The sequence below is a fragment of the Acomys minous genome, assembly GCF_964271855.1.
Source record: "Acomys minous genome assembly, chromosome: 2".
In the NCBI taxonomy this organism is placed as follows: Eukaryota; Metazoa; Chordata; class Mammalia; order Rodentia; family Muridae; genus Acomys; species Acomys minous.
This window is the reverse complement of record NC_140484.1, coordinates 102516121-102536457: the sequence shown is the minus strand read 5'-3', so window position 1 is coordinate 102536457 and position 20337 is coordinate 102516121. Positions and strand designations below refer to the sequence as shown.

The 20337-nt window shown below is 46.6% G+C and overlaps 1 long non-coding RNA gene across 1 annotated transcript in view; it reads right to left on the bottom strand.

Moving 5' to 3' along the window:
* Positions 1-20337, bottom strand: part of LOC311592661 — a 30977-nt gene extending 10640 nt beyond the window's left edge. The window contains exons 1-3 of the long non-coding RNA XR_014777474.1: positions 20253-20337; positions 10750-10922; positions 8880-8942 (exon numbers count right to left, since the gene is read on the bottom strand). This is a non-coding gene — a long non-coding RNA (uncharacterized lncRNA). The remainder of the gene's footprint in view (positions 1-8879; positions 8943-10749; positions 10923-20252) is intronic.

Below are 20337 nucleotides of genomic sequence, written 5' to 3'. Positions count from 1 at the left end.
ACCAGTCTTGTGTAGTGAGTACAGAAACATGCCAGACAAACAAAAGACAGCCACAGATGCAGTCTAGAATGCCAAGGCCCCAGTTCCATGCCTAGCATCTCAAAACAAAAGCATATCGGATTTTGATATATAAGTGGGTTTGAAATAGGCCCAAAGGTAGATTATTCAGACCTGGAGTTGGAACAGTTGGGCAGCAATCTGCAAGATAGTAATAAATAATAATAGTAATAAAAATCATTAATAATGATGCAATCCTTATCTTACTCCCTTTAACCAAAACTCTGTGAATGACTGGGATGCATAAAGACCTGTAAATGATGGAACTGGTAAGATATCAGGTAAAGTCCAAGAACAGTGGAAACATCTTGAGTATTTTTGTCAATATCCTGTGTTAGTAAGAATTATAAATCCGATCACATAATTGCATTTTAAGACAGAAATAATATAAGCATGCAAGCAGTAAAAGATGTAAGTCACCATCTGGGGAGAAAATAAGCCACAATCTGGTAGATGGCACAGAAAAATCTGATTTCCATAGCATGTGGTGAACAGTCGAGATTCAATAAAGCTAACAGCAGGTAAACAAGTGACATGTAAGCCAGGCTGCTTTCCGGTACAATAAAATAGCAATGGCTGCCCATGCTCAATCATGTTTATGTAAATTTCACGTACGCTGGGTAGTATTTTTAATCTTTCAAACTGGCAATGACAAAGAAGAGCATCCGTTGCTAGGAAGAAACAGACAGTTCCTGAGCTATGTGACTGGTGTAGCCTGGGTGGTAACTTTCTTGGTGTCTCCCCCTCTCCCTTAGCCCTGTTTCTCCACTAGCGTGCAAAGACCCATAAAAGCCAACTCTGGCAAGAACCAGATGCCTACCGACTAGGAAAACTTCAGTGAAATTAAGGTAGAAGCTGACAGTGGAGTCCACGGGGAAACAGGATACCCACTGCAGAAAGGGAACGGAATAAAGAGAAGTCATGAAATGTTGCTCAGATGCTCTTCCATAGAGACGACAACGGATTTTTTATGACGCGGAACCTCGGCAGCTTTGCCATGGTCTGGTTTAAAGACAGCTTAGCGGGTTCAAGTCTCTGAAGCTCATATACTGTGCTGAAGTGTGTGATTTTAAAAAAAAAAATGAGGTGTCTCTAGGGTGACAAGCTTCGTAGTGGTCGCAGACAACTTCAGGACCTGAATCTTGCTTGCGCTGACCCCCGTCAGACTGGCAACACTGGCACAAAAGGAGCCTGTGTGAATATGGAAAGCACTAAAGCAGTGTGTCCAAGTGTCAAGCAAAATGTCCCTGTACGAACTGTAACAAAAATGTGTAGAAGTCAGCCATTACCCTTGTTACGGGATGGCCTCCTAAATTCACAGCTCTGTGGGTCAAGTGGGAGGCAGGGTGGGTGTGTCCACTCACTTGGTAGAAGGTAGGGAAAATCCGGGCTTGGTGAACTCCTGGAATATTCACGCCCACATCCATTTGGGCAATAGGGAGCTGGAGCAGGGACGTCAGCTAGGAAGCGGATGTGAGGGAGAACTGTTTTCCATTGTATGGTTCCCCTTTCCCCTCTGACCGATATGAATTGCCTTTTTAATTAAAAAGCAATTCCAGTAGTAAGCCAGTAATAAGCCCAAGGGTCTCCTGCTCCGGCTAGGAGGAATTCCATGTGCCCACGGCCTTTCTCTCTGCCCACTGAGGCTTGAGCTATCCATAATCAGAGAGCTGATGTAGTGCCAGCTCTCGGTGCTGTTGACAGACTACAGCTCAAAAGTCCCTTTATGAGACCTTGTCCCTCGGTAAAGCTTGCAAATTGCTCTGATCTTAGGGGACAAAGCCATTGCTCATTCTCGGAGTCTCTGAGTGCCCTACACAATAACATAAGAATTGGTGAAAATTACCCCCAGATAAAGCGTCTTTTAGAACATCAAAGTCCCCGATTTCCAGGCTGTAGGCTGCAGGTATGCGACAGGCCTGACAGCCCAGATGGAAGGCAGAGATAAAGGGGAAAGTGAAATTCTCCCGGGAGCCCAACTCAGCCCACAGGGAGGACCTCTGCAGAGGGGATTAATGTTATTCCTGGAGGTGTGAGCACTTTCGGCTTTTACGTTCAAAACTAGGTAATAATCAGTGCAGATAACAATCAACAGTCAGGAGGGAGCCTGTCTATCTCCAGCCCTCCTTGTTTAACTCTGGCCTGGGAGCTTTTGTGGTGTTATGATTTAGGGTGTTCTCACCCCTCTTTTCCCCCCCCAGAACTAAATCTTGAACTCAGAACCTTGAACATCCTAGATCGGGGAATGCTCTATCTCTAAGCAGCACCCCGAGCCCCTTGCCTCTTTCCCCTTCTACACTCAGCTATCAGGAGCAACCATATGTTACTTAAATTTTTCAAGGAAACGCTTTATCAAATGCAGGTTCTCCTTGACCAACTTGAATGTTACCCATAAATACAGCCACAATGGAAGCTGGTACTCATCCCCTCCAAGACACAAAGCTGTAGCCTGAAACCAGCAGCACCTGTCTGAGATTCATCTAGCCTTGGAGAGTGAGACAAGGCATCCTACAACTCTTCTAGAATGTTCTTCATATCTCTGCTGACCACTGACCACTGACCATTTTAATGGAGCACAAAAAGAATAGTGCTACATGGGACTTTTTCCTCTCATAATTTGGCAACTAAAGTGCCTTATTTTAGCATCAAATGTTACATTTATTTATTTATTTTTAATCACCAAATTGCCTTTCTCTTGTTTCCTTGATCTAGTGAATGGGAGACAAAGAAAGAAGAGGTTGGCTAATAAGGACGCAGTAGCGGAGGATCTGGACCCTAGGGGGAATCACCCCACCACCACCCAAAAGAATCTAACGTCAACAGCAAACGAGTGAAACCCTAAAGCAACGTTAAAGTGAGCATAATTTGATTATCAGTAAACCAGCCACGATGTTTTCAGAGAGAGCAGACGACAACCCACACAGTTTAGTGCTCTGCTGCCTGGCTGGGGAAATTCAGCCATTTACAGAAGGCACTAGGTAGCTGCTTCTCAAGCCTGGAAGCAGCTCAGATGCACACGGGTCAGCCAGAGGGAGACACAACACCCTACGATGGCCATTGATTTAGTGGTTATCACCCAGAATGACACCATCTCTAAAACAGACAGATGCCCCTCCCCCATCTGAACCCACACTGGTCCATTTCCCCAGGGGCTGGTTTTTTAGGGCCACTATGTGTCCTTTTTCGTGATCCGGCTTTGGGATATTCTTGGAATTGCTCCTAATGAACCTCATTCCCAAAGGGGTCCCTATACTTTGTATGTGGTCACAGGACTTTTGTAAAATAAAAATGGTGTCACCCGTTATGATCATTTTTTTTCTCCCAGAGATGAATGATTTACCATTTTATCAACATGAAAGCCACTCTCAAAGAACAAAGGTTTTGGCCCTCATAAGGATAATCAAGACCATGCAGAGACCCTGAGCCTTACAGCTGTTTTAGATAGGTCTGCATAGCTGGGCCACAGCTGGGCCAAGGCTGGGCCTGGACAATGTTGCTTGCTCATAGGAGAGTGGCTTTCAAAGCATTGCCTTGTTGACATCTGTCAAGACCTGGTGGTGGGTGGCCCACAGCAGGGACAGCACATTGTCTTCATCTCTTCAATTTAATCTTCTGAGGAACCAAGTAGCCTTCAAATCTGGACAAGACACCTTGTACACTGGCTCACCTTGGCTAAACCTTACTTAGGCGCTGGTCACAAGGTCATTACTGGGTATTAGCCCACTGTCATACGGACCCAGTGACTTGACCAGGATCCATCTTGCAATTGAGAAAAGCTGAGGTCAGATGCAGGGTCCCAGGAGCTCAGGGAAGCTGTGACACCAGCCAGGGAAGCAGTAGAAATGGGAACAGGTGAGCAGGAAGGGCTAAGAGCCATCTGAGCGAGGCTTCTGCCCCTTGACCTTTTCAAGGGGGAAGGACTTGAGTGACTGTTTCAGAAAGTCAATCTTTGATCATGTGGTAAGTTTTAGTTCAAGACCCTCACTAGAGTTTGGCATACCTAAGGTAACGTTTAACGCCATGAATCAACAGTAAATGATGTAATTTTCAATTTAGCAGCCAACAGCTTTTTTCCAATGACAAAAGTTGCTTCTCTCGGAAAGTTTCTTTTTCTTTTAATTTTTTAATTATAATTTATTTATTTATAATTTGTTTATTATAATTTATTTATTACTATAATTTATTCCCATTACATTCTTATCTTCCTCCCTCCCTTTCCTCCCCTCTTCCCCTTCCTTAGACCTCTGATGGGGGTGAGGGGTGGAGGTGGGGGCCTCCTGGATAGCCTGCTTCCCCTGTGTGCCACTAAGGGACAGTGATCAAACCTCAGGCACTAGAGTTCTTGTCAGAGGCAGTTCTGCCACCACCCCAACTCCCCCCAACCCCCGTGGAGAATGAGCTGTCCATTGGTGTATCTAAACAGGAGGTTTAGGTTCTTTCCATGCATTGTCCTTGGTTGGTGCTGAGAAAAATACACCCTTCACAATAGCCACAAATAATATAAAGTATCTTGGTGTAACTCTAACCAAGCAAGTGAAAGACTTGTATGAAAAAACTTCAAGTCTCTGAAGAAATAAATTGAAGAAGATTTCAGAAGACGGAAAGATCTCCCATGCTCACGGGTCAGGAAAATTAACACAATAAAAATGGCCATTTTACCAAAACCAATCTACAGATTCAATGCAATCCCTATCAAAATGCCTACACAATTTTTTACAGACCTTGAAAGATCAATTCTTAATTTCATATGGAAAAACAAATAACTCCAGAACAACTAAAACAATCCTGCACAATAAAAGATCTTCTGGAGGAATCTCCATGCCTGAGCTCAAGCTGTACTGTACAGAGCAACAGTAATAAAAACAGCATGGCACTGGCATAGAAAATAGGCTGGTTGATCAATGCAATTGAATGGCAGAAAGTTTCTTTCTAACCATCACTTCCACACCCCTCTGGCTCCAGAAAACAGCATCTCAGTGCTTACCGATGCCCTGTAAAGGGACAAAGACATATATGCATTTGGAGTTTTAGACCTTGTTTAAATTAAAGAAAGAGTTGGTTCTCCAGACCAGGCAAGCTGGGCAGGAACACAGCAAGTGTTCACAGTGTTCTCACCCATGTGTTTCACAGGTAAGGGGGGGGGGCGGGATGCACATCCTGCATTCCTCAGAAAAGAAACTGACCCTCTTCCCATTCTGCTGAGAAGGACCATTGCTGCACCAGGCTCTGCCATGGCTGACTCGTGGCTGCTGTGGGACCACTGTCATGCCTTCACTTGGAGTGTACCTCTTTAATCAGGTGTTGAAAATCATATTGTTTGTTTGCAATTGAGGGCATACCAGCTTTGTTGGCTGTGCCGTTTGTTTCTTGTACTGGAGATTTATAGGAAGTGAATAATTCTTTTAATGTGTATCTTCAACTAAAGAGAACTGTGAGCCGGGCGTAGTGGTGCACACCTTTAATCCCAGCACTCGGGAGACAGAGACAGAGGCAGGTGGATTGCTGTGAGGTCGAGGCCAGCCTGGTCTACAAAGCGAGTCCAGGACAGCCAAGCTACACAGAGAAATCCTCTCTCAAAGAGAGAGAGAGAGAGAGAGAGAGAGAGAGAGAGAGAGAGAGAGAGAGAGAGAGAGGAGAGTGAGCTGTGAAACTGTGAAACAAACCTCGGACCTGGGATAAGTTTAATAATTTTCCTTAGGTTTTCAAAATAAAAAGAATAAAAAGTAATGAATAAAAATAATTGCCCACAGTCCCCTAGCAGCTTTGTATCGGTGCGTGCTCCGTGACGTATCTGTGAACAACTGTGGTCATAATGACCGTCTCATTCCGTAGCTTCCTCTTTAAAGAACGCCATGACTGCTTTCCATGTGACTAGCATTTAGATATCTTTTACTCGCTTGACATTTTCTGCTTCTGCATCATTACACGATGTACTGTAACAAAGTTATGATTATCTCCTTTACAGACACATTATTCTTCTGCTTTTTAAAATGCGCGGGTGTGTATGTGTACACATGCACGGGTGTAGGTGTGCATGTGCAGAGACAACAGGACAACCTCGGGGGTCTACCTTCATCTTCCACCTTGGTTTTTTTTTTAAGTTATTATTTTGTGTATATGGGTGTTTTACCTGTAAGTATGTTTGTGCAGTGTGTGTGTGTGTGTGTGTGTGTGTGTGTGTGTGTGTGTAGCATTCCCTGGGACTAGAATTACAGGCCACATGTGAGAGGTAGGGGTTGAACCCCGGCCCTTGGGAAGAGCACTTAGTGCTCTCAGCCACTGAGCTGTCACTCCAGGCCCCTGGGAGCACAGGTGTACACCACCGCATCCACTTTTCTGTGGTTTCTCATCATGTAAACTCTACCACACACTTCCTCCTTTGGCATCTCCTCTCCTGTCGTCTTTTTCCTAAGCAGGTTATCACATGGCAGGTTTCCTCTTCCTAAGACTTGGTTTCCCTTTTCTCTCGTCTTCACACACAAGAAGGTGTGGAGCTTGGGTCGTCTGCGAAGCGTGTTGATTCCTGACCAGTCACCGGATGTGACCAACTGCTTGCTGTGCTCCTGTTCCTGCCCCGCCCTGAAGACCAGCTCTCCCCTTACTTGTAAAAAGAAGTTTGAAACTCTAAATGTTTACATGGCTGAGTCATAAACACTATCAAAATGGCAGGCAAAGTTTCCGGGGCGGCCAGCAGGTACCTGTCCACCCTGCCCAGCACCCACACAAATCTCCAAATGGTATTCATCAGTGTTGTTTGGTCATTATGACTCAAAGTGGCATGTTTCCTGATGTTCACCACTGGGAGATGATAAATAATCAGAGAAACATAAAACTGGGTTTCCATATCGTTCTAGTCACATGATGCCAACACTTCAAAAGAGCGGCTTCAACCTCCTACTTCAGCTAAGCATGACAATTCTAAGACTCATTTGTCTGCCGTCTCAAATCAGGTTCGTGACAAAACAGACTGGGCAAGCCAACAAAATGGGCAGTTTTTCCCTTTCTGGCTCACACTGGCCACCACCGCCCACCACTTCCGGGGGACGGTCAAACACTCAGGTCACAGGGCTCTACAGAGCTTGATAGGGAGCTACCATCTATGTGGGCCCCTGAGAACTAGACCTTGGGCCACCAGCCATGTGGTCTTTTGTTCCCTGTCCTCCCCTCCACCTTCTAGCTTTCTGTTTTTAATTAGGACTTTTGAGTTCAGTAGGACACACCTGAGCCATTTGAAGAACGGCTTTTTCTGCTGTACCTTTTAAGGAAAGTGATTCTTGGTTTCCAGCTTTACCTGTCCTTCCACCCTCATGCATCCCAGAGAAATTAGCAACGTGATGCTTCTCCCTCCGCCCCGCCCCCCCCCAGCAACCTAAAATAAAAAGCTCTCTTATTTCCCATCCAAGAAAAAGTGGGGTAAGGAGAGCAGCAGGCGGACAGGGCTAATGAGGTATAATTAACCATAGCCAGCAGGTTTCCAGTATCAGCTGTACCTTCACGCTGCCCCGCGATGGACCTCGAGAGGGATGTATGTTTACAAGCCAGTGGTACTGTTCATGCGACATGCAGGTGTGCTGTGGAGTCTGTGTGTGATCAGCCTCAGCATCTCCAGGGCTGCTTTCACTGCTGACTTATAAACTACATAAAGTCATGATATCCACGCGGTGCAGAGCCTCTGGCAAGCTCCACCACACATTTATGTCTTCATAGGAGCTGCTGAAAGGCACCTCACTGCCTGGTGATGGGAATTCATCAGAGTTACTCACCCCCATTGCTTCAGCAGTGCCTTGCCAAGCACTTCTTTACGGCTACACAAATGAACCTCTCTACAGTAGTAGGGAGAAGACTCTGCCTTTCTCTCAGGATGAGGAAACTGAGGCACAGAAAAGCAGGTCACCCACCCAAAGCCAGCAGGAGAGCCATCAGCAGGATGGTCTGTGTTTTCTGTCTCTTCAAGGGGACCCCAAGGGCATCCCTACTCTCCTCATACTCAGGGTGCCCTTTTAGAGAACGGGGTTGCATCATCTCAGTGGGGAGGGATTCCTGCCAATGACATTGAACCTGAGCTGGAGCTAGTCTTCCCACTGACCCATTCTCTTCCTTATGATGGTGTGGAGCTATACCCGTATGGCCATTCTGTATTTCCTTTTGAGCACAGTATTCAATAAAGCACATGAGATGTTTGAAAGCTTAATATAAAACAGTGTTATTGGGGCATTTTGCTAATCTGTAGGCTACTGCAAGTATTCTGAGCATTTATGGCTAATTTTAGGCTAAGCACTCATATTTGGCATGCTAGATATAATAAATGCATTAAAGCACCAAGAAACAAACAGAACCCTCAGGTTTTTTCATTTACAAAAGGTGTCTTGGGATGCCACCCCAGAATAGTCTGAGATCATCTGCACAAGTTGCAAAATGACATTGAGGAAATAGGATACTCTACCGGATATCAGTCTGAGTCTTTTAATATAGCTGAACCCAGGAGAAGCTTCTAGACCAGAGCTTCTCATCCCTCCTAATGCTGCGACCCATTAATACAGCTCCTCGTGTTGTGGTGACCCTCCCGACCATAAAATTATTTTCACTGCTACCTCCTAACTATGATTTTGCTCCCGTTATGAATCGTAATGTAAATATCTTAGCATCTTAGGTGACCTTGTGAAAGAGCTGTTTGACAGCCCCTGTCCCAAAGGGTCATGACCCACAGGTTGAGAATTGCTGTTCTAGGTCTGGGGTGGGGTGGGGGCATGAAAAAGAGGCTAAGGAGACATCTGCATCATCTATGCCATCACAGGTCCAGGGGTCATGTGGTTATCGCTCACTTTTGTGGTCAGGATGGCTGCGTCGTTCATCAAGAAGCTTATTTCCAGGACTCGTGTAGAAGGCTTCAGAAGGAGAGAGAGAGAAGATGCCTGCCGTTTTGTTTCAAGAGGCCTCACAAGGGCCCACATGCAGTAAACGCGGTCAATATTAAAGAGCGAATACGGATCGTGGGACACAGGTGTCAACTAGTTTCACACTTGCAGAAGTGATTTGTCTATGCTGCTTTGGGGGAGATGATAACTTGAAGGAGACCTGACTTTTCCCTCATTTGTTTTGGAGAGAGGCTGGCTGGCCTCGAAGTCTATGTCGCAAGTTTCCAATCCTCCTGCATCCACCTCGTAAGTGCAGGAATTACAGGTGGGCAGTGGTGCCCGGCAACTCGTCTCATTTTCCATGACGAGGAAAATGAACACAACTAATAGTCAAAATCTATGTAAATAGGTGTTGTAGTCATACAGTAGATAGTCCCACCGAGTTGCATTTTGTTTTGCTTTTTAAATCCCAGGCTCAAAACACAAATGCTGCATTATCTCATTGCTATGTCATTTTTCTAAAGAAGTCGATCTCAGTGGTGTAGAGAGTGGGAGGGTAGCCATCAACGGCCAGTGCCAAGGAAGGAGCAGGTGGGGTCATGTTACTGAAGACCAGACTTTAAAGTAGGTGTTAATGGAGCAATCCCATAATTCTAGCACTTAAGAGGCTGGGGCAGGAGGATCACAAGTTCGAGGCTATCCTGGGCTACATAAAAAGACTCAAAGAAAGACGATAAAATTTTCAGTTAGGCGGATAGAATAAATTTCAGAGAGCTATGGTGTAGTCACATGGTGACTGATTAATAATAATGATGATGAAAAATACCAACAGAAGATTTTATGTTTTACTTAATTTCTTATAACATTCTAAACATTTACTTGTGTAGTCACCACGTGTCACACGGTACTATGTCATATAAGGACATTTTCATTCAAGAATACACTGTACATTGAACATATGCCCTCATTAGACTTTAGTTTTTAAAAGCCCTTACATAAAAATCATAGCTATGTTTGGCCCTTCTTATATCATGTGTATAGACCGAAGCATTTCCCGGTGTGTAGGGAACAAATAAAGCCCTGTGTGAATGTAGTGCTGACACAAGTACAGTCGTGTCAAGGAGCCCAGTGTCTCAAACCAATGCGAGTGGCATTGTCTTTCTGGGACCCATGTGTGCACGCCGGCTGTGTGTGCAAAAACCTGCAAGCACAGTTGGGCTCTCCTAGAGAACAGTGATCTAAGGCTGCTCTCAGCGGAGACCTCCTGCGGAGGCTAGCCAGCCCCTCCTCCAGTGCTCTGCAGGATAAATGCTCTGCATTTCCAGGCTAGTGGCAGGTGCCCTCCGTGGGAGTGAGCACAACCCACCCAGGCCCAGCTTCTCTCTCCGTGTCTGTGGTGCCTTCATTCCTGCATTGCCTCAGTCAGGCTTCCAGGCCCCAGCCATGCAGAATGCAGTAGTGCCGGTACGTGGATGTTTTAAAATGTCAAGCTTTACGTGAGAAATTCACATACTCTTATCTATCAATTTTTTTGAAGTGGGAAACAAAGCTAGAAAGATGGCTCAGTGGTTAGGAGCACTGCCTGCCTGCTCTTCCAGAGGTCCTGAGTTCAATTCCCAGCAACCACACGGTGGCTCATAAAAGCAGAAAACAGATAAGATGAAATAATTACATATAAGAAATAGTTTTTATCCTTTTAACAGTTTTCAAGATTTTAACAAAGTTGGAAAACAAAAATGTAAGGCATGTATATGTTTAGAAAATTTGAGAGGCTAACATTAATCATGTGCAATATTACATATGATATAATAATAAACTAAGTGTGTATGCTGATTACCTTTTTGTCACCTTGACCCAAGCTAGGGTCATCTGGGAAGCGAGAACGTCCACTGAGAAAAGTATCTCCATCAGATCAACCTGTAGGCAAGTCTGTGGGGCATTTTCTTGATTGATGATTGATGTGGGAGAGCTCAGTCCACTGTGGGTGGTACCATTCCTGAGCAGGTGGTCCTGGAATAGATAAGAAAGCCATGGAGAGCAAGCTAGTAAGCAGCACCTCTCCATGGCCCTATTTTAGTTCCTGTCTCCAGGTTCCTGGATTTCCTTTGGTGATCCACTGTGATCATGAATGTAAGATAAATAACCCCTTTCCTCCATAACTTGCTTGTTTGGACATGGTCTTTATCACGGCAATGAAAAGCAAAGTAGGACAATATAACATAGTATAATTAGTAGTTTTTCTATTGTAGTGTATTATACTATAGTACAATCAAACCCATAACTATGCTTGGTCAGTGTATCCCACCCATGACAAGAAGGAAAGTCAAGATGGGGTACACCAACAATGCCCCCAAGATCCAGAGCCAGGCAGGAGGTGGAAATGGAGCAATCAGCTTCAGATCCCGCAGACTTAATTCCTGCACCTATAGAGAGGAAAGCTTAGCATAGTCACAGTTAGGTAGAGCTGGATCTGGCTTCCCTCAGCCATCTCTAGCCAGCTCCTCATTTCCCAGTGACAGTCCTTGTGGCCTGAGAGAAATGCTCCTGGCTAGATCGTTCCAGGAAGTGTCAGCCCGTGTGAAATGGCCCTGGAAAGCAGGGCTGGAGATGAGGCTCTAGGACTGTGTACTGGGAAATTACTACAACTCCAGTTGCCCACAGCTGCCGTTTAAACACCATCTCTGAGCCTCTGTGTACACACGCTGTCTCCAACTCTAACTCATATCCCAGAGAGTCATCCGTAAAGCCGTCACTCAGCAGCCTGGGTCCTCAAAGGATGGACAAAGACCACCCCAGAGCTCTGTCCGTACTACATGTCACCTAGGTGGTTGTGAGTCCTTTGGATGTTGTCCCCCCTTCTGTCTTGGAGAAACTGACCACAGACACCTCCTGCATAGGTAGGAATCTAGAGCAAAGAAAGCACTTGCCATCTGTGTTTGGCTGCCTGGTCTGGTAGCAAGAAACAGTTAGGTTTTTTAAAACAATATTTTAATTAGTTGTTTGAGAATTTTATACAGTGTATGGCGAACACATTCACTACAGCCACCACCCCCTTCTCCAGCCCATAACCACTCCTTCCCACGCAACTTTAAATTGGCTTTTCTTCTTCTTTTTCCCCACTTTGAGACCAATTTGTGTTGCCCAACTAGTCTTGAGAGTGGGGTCTGCCCTGACATTGGTCAACCTACTGGGGGTCACGTCATTAAATAAAACTGAGTTGCCCTTTTCCTGTAGCTATCGAATACAGACTAACTCCTCAGCTACTGGTGGGATTCCCTGCCCATCTGCCTCGCTCTATGCTGTGATTTTTGTCTGCCTTGAGCTTCTGATGGTCTCCCACCTGCTGCCATAGTAGCTGAGAGCTCTTATAGGCAACTACCTGCTGTGTCCAGAAAACGCTGATGAGACAGCTTTTCAAAAGTACTTCAAGACATACACTGTCAGATCTGGGTACCTATCTAATCTTGCCTAATCACACACTCGTGTGTGTGTGTGTGTGTGTGTGTGTGTGTGTGTGTGTGTGTGTGTGTGTGTTTTAACTTTGATCTTGGACGAAGTTCATTCCAAACAAATTTGATTTTATACCATTTATACACATCAATAGTTGAGTAACAATAATCCCGTGCATGTTCTCATGAATCTTTAGTAATTTATACTTATTTCCGAATGTATTTGATTCATTTAGCTTACAGGACATGTTTAGGGAAACCGACAGATAGCCTTTCTAGTCATCATAATATACTTTATAAGAGGATGGTCTCAGCCGGGTGTAGTAGCGCATGCTTTTAATCCCAGCACTCGGGAGGCAGAGGCAGTGGAATTGCTGTGAGTTCGAGGCCAGCCTGGTCTACAAAGCAGGTTCAGGACAGCCAAGGCTACACAGAGAGACCCTGTCTCTAAAAGAAAAAAAAAAAAAAAAGAGGATGGTCTCCCAGTGTCGAAATGCCATAGCACAGAAAGTCTACAGCTATTTGCCTCTCACCTTCTTTTCTAAGCTTTTATTATTTTTATCTGTGCATGTGTGGTTTTGTGCATTTATATGAACCACGTATGTGCTCTCAGACACCAGAGGGTGTTGGATCCTGGTGAACTGGAGTCACTGGCAGTTGTGACCCACCTGATGTAGGTGCTGGAAACTGAAACCAGGTTCGGTGCCAGAGAAGCAAGACTTTTAATCACTGAGCTATGTCTCCAGTGTTGCTTCTGGCACTCTTGACTGGTGGATTCCGTCCCACTGGGTAACACTGGTGGGGCTTCGTGACGGGCATGGGAGGTGTTAGGGGTGTTACGCTTTAAGGATCATCAGTGCGGCTACCACGGTTGACCATGACTGTTAGATGCGCCAGAAAGCTGCAGGCTATCCTGCAAGTTCAGGGAGTTGAAGGCACTGCCCCACCTCCCCAAACTCCCAGCGCCCCCCCCCCCGACATCCCCCACACCCACTCCCTGCTTTTCAGTTTTCCAAGTTACTACATGAATCAAATTACAGGCACCTCTGTTGGGTTTCCTGTGAAATAACAGATCTTACTGTAACCAAATATTACCAGCTCCAGAAACCCTTATGCAACCAGCGAGGACGCTCCATTCTTAGGCAACAGAGAAAAGCTTCTTTGTTCTGAGGTTGAACACCTGGAACACGTTATCCAGGGCAGTCACAGTGGAGACAGGGCTCTGAGAACCCAATCACACCCCTGACTTAGGAGGGACAGGCCACCCAATGCTGCCTCCTGGCTGTGTTTGGCCCAGCTTCATCAGACCCTGGTCCCCTACAGGAGGATGTAGACACAGGAGAAGCTGCCCTGCATCCCTGGAGGAGGACTGTGCTGGCCGAAAGCACTCTGGTACAACACTCAGGGGACAGAAAAGAAAGGCTCAAGGACGCAGAGACAACAGGAGTCAGCCCTCGTGTCCCAGTGTTCTCCAGCCCTCCAGAGCAGGTAGCTGGCAAGCCTGTAGGCTGGGAGTGTGAGAGGCAGCCACTCCACGTGGGGTCAGCTCACGCATGTGGAAACTTCTCTTGGAAGCAGAGAAATCTAGTGTTCTGCCTTTGCAACTATCATAAAAAGAGAACAGGCCAAGGGTTTAGTGGGGACACCTTGGAGAGTCAAAGCTGAGTGTAGAGCTGAGGATGGCGTGTAACCAAGCAGGACTGCGGCCTGCCTTTATGAAAGGCCAGGAGAATCAAGGCACGTCCCAACTAGATGCGGCTTCAACAACAATGTAACTTTTTGTTTGCTCATATTATGTAATATAATTATAACTTCAGGTCATTGCTGGAGAGGGACCTTCGTCCTTAGTCTTCTTAGGGCCCCGTTACATATCTCAGTGGAGGTGGATAGTGTTCTGTCCACATCATCAGCTAGGCCCTCTCTCTCAGACCCTCAAGTGTGCAGCAGGGTCCCAAGCCAGGCACAAATAGGTGTTGAGATAGCTCCAGGAGGAGGCCAGAAACACTATTTTCCCCCAACAAGTTCCGAAGATGCCAGGACAGGCAAGTTAAAGAGATGTCACGGCAGCCGTGTGCCTACATCATGAGAGATTCCATATATATAGCCAATACAATGCTCAGTTTTGAATGAGCATCTGAAACTGTTTTAAGAGCATAGGTTACCTGGCACACCAAATGACAAGTAAAGTAAAATACGTCCTTGTCTAATTTTAATATTGCTCATCACACGTGGAGACTGAGAATAAATTAAGGGCTGAGGTGACTGTAGCTTCATCTCACCAAGTACATAGAAGGCAAGCCTGGACTTCCAGCACAAATCAACCATCAAGTAACCAATAACCAATTAGTTCCCATGCAATCTTAGATGGTTATTTGGGAAAGCAGAGCAATAAATAACGTCCTTTATCCAGAACAGTAGGGAGTGCACTCCCAGCTATACTAGGACTGTGGATAATTTTAAAAGATTTTAATGAATATAAATACACAGGACATCTTAGGAAGGACAGAGATCCAAGGGAAGCAGCTTTTGAGGCTCCTGTCATTTAGTCTCCTGTCCCAGAGCCTATGGCATGGGGGGGGGGTGCTTCACTATTTGCACACAGCTTGCTTCTGGCCCAGGAGAAGGGCTCTGCCTGCAGAGCACTCCCTTAAAACGGTGTTGGGGGTGGGGGGTTGGGGGGTGCCCATTCATCATTTCCCACACGGCGTCAGGTTTCACGGAGAAAGTGTGTTTTCATTCATTTAAGCTGATCTCTCTGGCAAGAGGCATTTTGGGCAGCTTTGCCCCTCTCTGAAGCAAGTTTAATTTCCTTGATTAAAAGTACACCCGTGTTCAGCATGACTCAAGGGGCCAGAATGGGACGTTAATAAAGAGTTTCCCTTTGAAATAAAATATACAGATTTTGTTTCCCAGTGTTTCTGTCTCCCTTGCTTTCTTAGTTTTCATGTCATATCCGATATCACAGAGCCTGGCAGGAGAGGGACATGGCAGCGCTTCTCGTGGGGGCGTTCCCTGGGCTTGTGGGCGTGACATAGATTTTATAGGAACAATAAGAAACCAGTAAGAGATCCACTTTTTTTTTTAACCCACCCTCATGGAAGAAATGCTGCCTGGGGTAGAAGTGGGGGCCCCAGGGTAAAAGGTTGTTATCAAAAGCATCAGAAAAAGAAAACATCTCAGGCTCTTGAAATTGACTGTCACTCTACCGCCTCTTTCACAAAGTTTTTGCCTAGAACATTCACACAAACTGCACATGCTAGTGAAGAAAAAAAAAAACCATCCTATTGACCAGGACTCAATGCAGAACCGCAGAAAGGTCTATTTCATATGTATCCGTATATTTATATCTTTCAGGGAGTAATATATTCTGCATATTATTTTTTACTGCGATGTGCAGAAATTCCTCACGCTGATATATAATTAGACATTTTAAAAATATAAACTGCTTTTATTTAAAGCTCATAGCCACACATTTATTTTTATTTATCCAGAAGATTGAAACAACATTTCTTTGAATTTGTTTTCTTGGGTTTCTTGTTTAAATATGTAATTAGGCAGTTTTTGAACATACCTAATAACCATGAGGTGACTGAGGTAGCTCTTTTCAAAAACTTACCAAAAAAAAAAAACTGGCTAGAAACTGTTTTCACTGCTTTTCTCCTAGCTTGGTAGCTTAGCTGTTCATTTCCTATAGCCAACAGCCAGGGTAACCAGACTGTATTGAGAACTCAATGCTTGGACATTTTAAAGTTGGAACTGCTGCTGCTCAGATCTCAGCACAGGGGAAGGGGCAGGGACCCCTCCTCAGAGAGAAGGTTCTAGAATGGAATGTCATGTCTCCTAAAATTACTTCTTCCTGGAAAGACTCAAAGTCCAGGATGAATATGACATGTATACTATTTTTGTTTGTTTGGGAGGGGAAATGATAGATTCTTCATTGTTAATAAAAACTGTCTTTGAAGGCTCCAGGAAGGTCCAGGACCTATGGGAAAAGCCATTGGTCATTCGCGTTCCTTTCATTTTCCTTCATAGTCGTGGTACAATATGAAGTGAACACATCTTTCAGGTGTCTATTTCCTCTTTGCCAGTGCTGGGGCTTGAACTTAGGGTCTTGAGCATGCTAGGCAAGCTCTCTACCACTGAGCTACATCTCTGGTCCTCACACAGCCTGCTGTTCACCTTACTGTGTAACCAACACAAAGATCAAGAGTGAGAACAGTTTCAGCTCATAAAGGCTCCCAGACCCCAGTCCCCAGACCCTTCCTGTGCGCAGAAATGGAAACCACACTCCTGCTTTAGACCCCTCAGGAAGAGGACTGTAACTTGCACACTGTTCTGTGGATGGCGTCTGGATTCTGAGACTAGCACCTGCTGCCTTCACCAGTCCACAGTCTGACTTGTCCCCTCTGCTGCAGTGTCCTTCCCTTTGTGTGGGCACCACTGTGCATCTATCTAGTCCCCGAGACTCTTCCACACCAGCCGTGTGGGCTGTTTTCCCAGCATCCCCCTCATTCCATCCTGACCATCTTCCTATGGGGCTTTCTCTCAGGGCCTCTGTGATGTCCTCTCCATCACTTGCCAGATTGACTAACCTCCATCCAGAATTATGCCAGGATGGTCAGAAGCTCTTGAGCCCAGAAGGGTCACCCATAACCTGGGGTTACAGCATAGTGGCTTGTCAGCTCGCTGTAGCCCAGAGCTGATGAGCTTGCCAGGTTAGTGTATTGAGCTTCTGAGGAGTTCACCGTTTTGTTCACCTTCTATACACAGGGCAGGGCTCAATCTACCGGGAAGGGACCCTGGTTCTAATAGGCCACACCCTGCAGTGGTAAATTTCCGAGGCTAGCGTCTGCCTCACCCTCACTTCTTCTCCCTCCTCCCTCTGGAAAATAACAGCTGCTGCATCACGAATACCCACAGACTCACAGTAGACAAACCCACACGGTAAGGAACAGCGAAGCCTCCTGCCAATAGCCCTGTGGGCAAGTCTTCTTGGAAGCAGTGTATGGAGCCTCACTCAAGCCTTCTGATGCCTACAGCCCCTGGCCACATCTTGAGTCCAACTTCATGAGAAAGCATGAGCGAGAACCACCCATCCAAGCTGCTCCCAAATTCCTGAGTAAGACAATAAATGGTTACGGTTTGACGCCTCTGCATTGTGGAGCAATTTGTTACACAGCGTTAGCTAACTAGTACTAGTCACCAAAGGTTTCTGGTCCTGGCTTTCAGAATCTTGACAGAATTGTTTCTCTCTCCTCGTTGAAAGCTAGCTAAGCGTATATAAATCCTCAGCTAGTGAAATGGAACAATATGGATAAGTGTCACTTAGATAAGAGTATTTCAAGAGGTAGCAGAGTGTCACCAACTAACCCTCTCCTTCCATCAGCAATGTTCTACCCACCGTGAACCATGAGTAGAGTAGAGCGCCTCACTGCCCCACCATGGACAGCAGAATAAATAAGTGCTTGGGGCTTTCCATAGCTCCCTTGTAGGTGTTTGTTACTGCAGCGTACCCTGCCCTGCCCTGACCCATGTAGACAAAGAGATGCAAGGATCTTGTTCTCCCCACCCACTGCTCTTTACATTCCTGGGGTTCAGCCAAGTTAGCATCTCCACTGAGGTCAGAATGGCATCTTGAGCATAGGATCTGGATTCTACACAGGGAGCTGCATCCACTTATGCCCAGGGCAGGTGAAAACTCTGGAGCCTGGTTAAGGAGAGGGTTAGGGGCTTGGCCTGGTCACCATGGCTCCATTGGTTGGAAGCTGTGGATGGGAGAAGTTTGCAAGGCAGTAAGAGGAGCAGCCTCTGTGATCAGTGTTTTGCTTTCTTTTCCAGAACCATAGAGAATTGGGGAAAATTACTGTCTGGCCACCCAGAAAACAAAGGGCGTTAGGATTTGTTTTCTTTTCTTTTCTTTCCAGACCAATCCACACTTCCCCCCAAGGACCTGATGTGGTTTTTGAGCTTCCTTTGGGCCTCCTCCGATCTCCATCATGCACCCCCACCCCCACCCTCTTTCCTCCCAGCCCCTCAACTGTCCACTCTGCCTCCCCTTGCCCACAACTCTGCCTCCTCCCCTCACTCTGCGGCTCTGGCCCCTCATTATGAAGTGTTAGAAAGTTGCTGAAGTGAGAAATGAGCCCGTGAACGCTCATTGTCCTAATTAAACTTCGACAGAGAGAGAGAGAGAGAGACGAGAGGTGACAGGGAGGAAAGCGTGTACCACCATCGGAGTCCCAGCCTGGGCTCAGGTTGGGGAAGGCCTTTGTCCTGCAGAACAAAAGCCACTGTTTACATGTGCTAAACCTCATCAGCCTTCATCAGAGTCAGGTGCAAAAGCCTGCATCCCCATCAGCCCAGCTTATGCCACCTTCCCGGAGCACTGATGGTCCCCCAGCCATCAACCCCAATCAGAGCCAGGAACCACATCAAAGCTTCTCTCCTTCCACAGACTACTCTTGCTCTGAAATGCACTGTTGTTGTGACTTCTAGGCTCCTCCCCTGAGGAATTAGGGCACAGAGCCCCCCCCCACCCCCCACCCCATGGCACTCCTGGACCCTGCAGCACTGTTAATGAGGTAGGAAGGGTGGGACTGCCCTAGCCTGTGCCTGCACCGACATAATCACATAAAGCTGCTGCTTTGGGACAGACCCCAACGGCCCCAGAGTCAATTTTCCCTGAAAACAATGTGAAGCAAAGCTTCTTGGGAGAAGAGACAATGGCTCCTATTGTCTCTGTCACTTCCCCTCCACCCGCCCAGATTAAGCATCCACTTGGAGCCACAGCCCTGTGCAAACCCTGTTTGCGGATGCACCCCGGGTCCTACTCCCAAAACCCCCGTGAGAAGAAGTTTCTCTCGCACTCATTGCTTCCAGACTGGCCAAGCCGGCTGGAGAGGCCAGGCCAGAGCCGGGGAGATCTGGGAATAGTTTGCAACACAGGACCCTGGTGGCTAGTGGCATCTCATGGGGGAACTGGGAGGCAGCCAGCACTTGGCCTTGTTAGACATGCTTAAGGCTTGGGCAGAGGCCAGGGGGAGCAATAGTCTCCACCCCACCCCACCCTACCCCCACTGGCAGAGCTCTAGGAGGAAGCTCCAGAGCAGACACGTCTAAAGGTAGATTATGCAGTGAGCCCACAGGACAGTCCTGGAAGGTCTAATTCAGGGCCTCCAAGGTCTGTCTTTTTTCCTTCTTTCCTTCCTTCCTTCCTTCCTTCCTTCCTTCCTTCCTTCCTCTCCCTCCCCCTCCCTTTCCTCAGTGCTGGAGGAGCTCACTCCCAGAGCTTGGCAGGTAAGTGTTGTACTACCAAGCCACAGCCCTGTCCACACCCCGTCCACACCTTGTGTCTCTCCCTAGCACTCTGAGCTAGTCACCATACTGCCCGCCCCTTAGCCACACACTTCTTCCTCGAGTTGCCCGGTCCCATTGTCTCTGGAAGTGTCATGGATGTGACTGTGACTAGAGGAAAAGTCCCATCATACACACCCGATGCCCTCACATTTATCTTACTGACCTCCAGACTGCGTGTTCTGAACTGAATGTGGCCGCAGAGGCTGGGAGTAGGCAGCACAGGGCTGGCACAAAAGAGGAGTGAGGAAGAGATGAGAAATGGGTGTGGACCTGTGCTGAGCACTGGGTAGGAACAGAAAACTCGTCCCGGAAGCTATGCCCCTCTGTCCCACTCGAAGTACTTTTTGGGGGCTTCTGCATCAAAGCTGTCTGGAATATTCATGACCAAGAATCTGGCCTCTCTTCTCAGTTCTGGGGAAGACCAGCTTGTGGACAACCAACCATAGTCAAGACAGAGGCCCCAATGGTAATGGTTACGGAAGAGGGAAGGGAAGACTTGGTGCAGAGAGACTGGAAGGTTCCTAAGAGAACTGACCGTACTCTGGCCTCAGTGGATCAGCAAGGTCCATAGCAAAGATGGGGCACAAAGAGGTGACAGCTTTACTGAGGCATCATTGTTG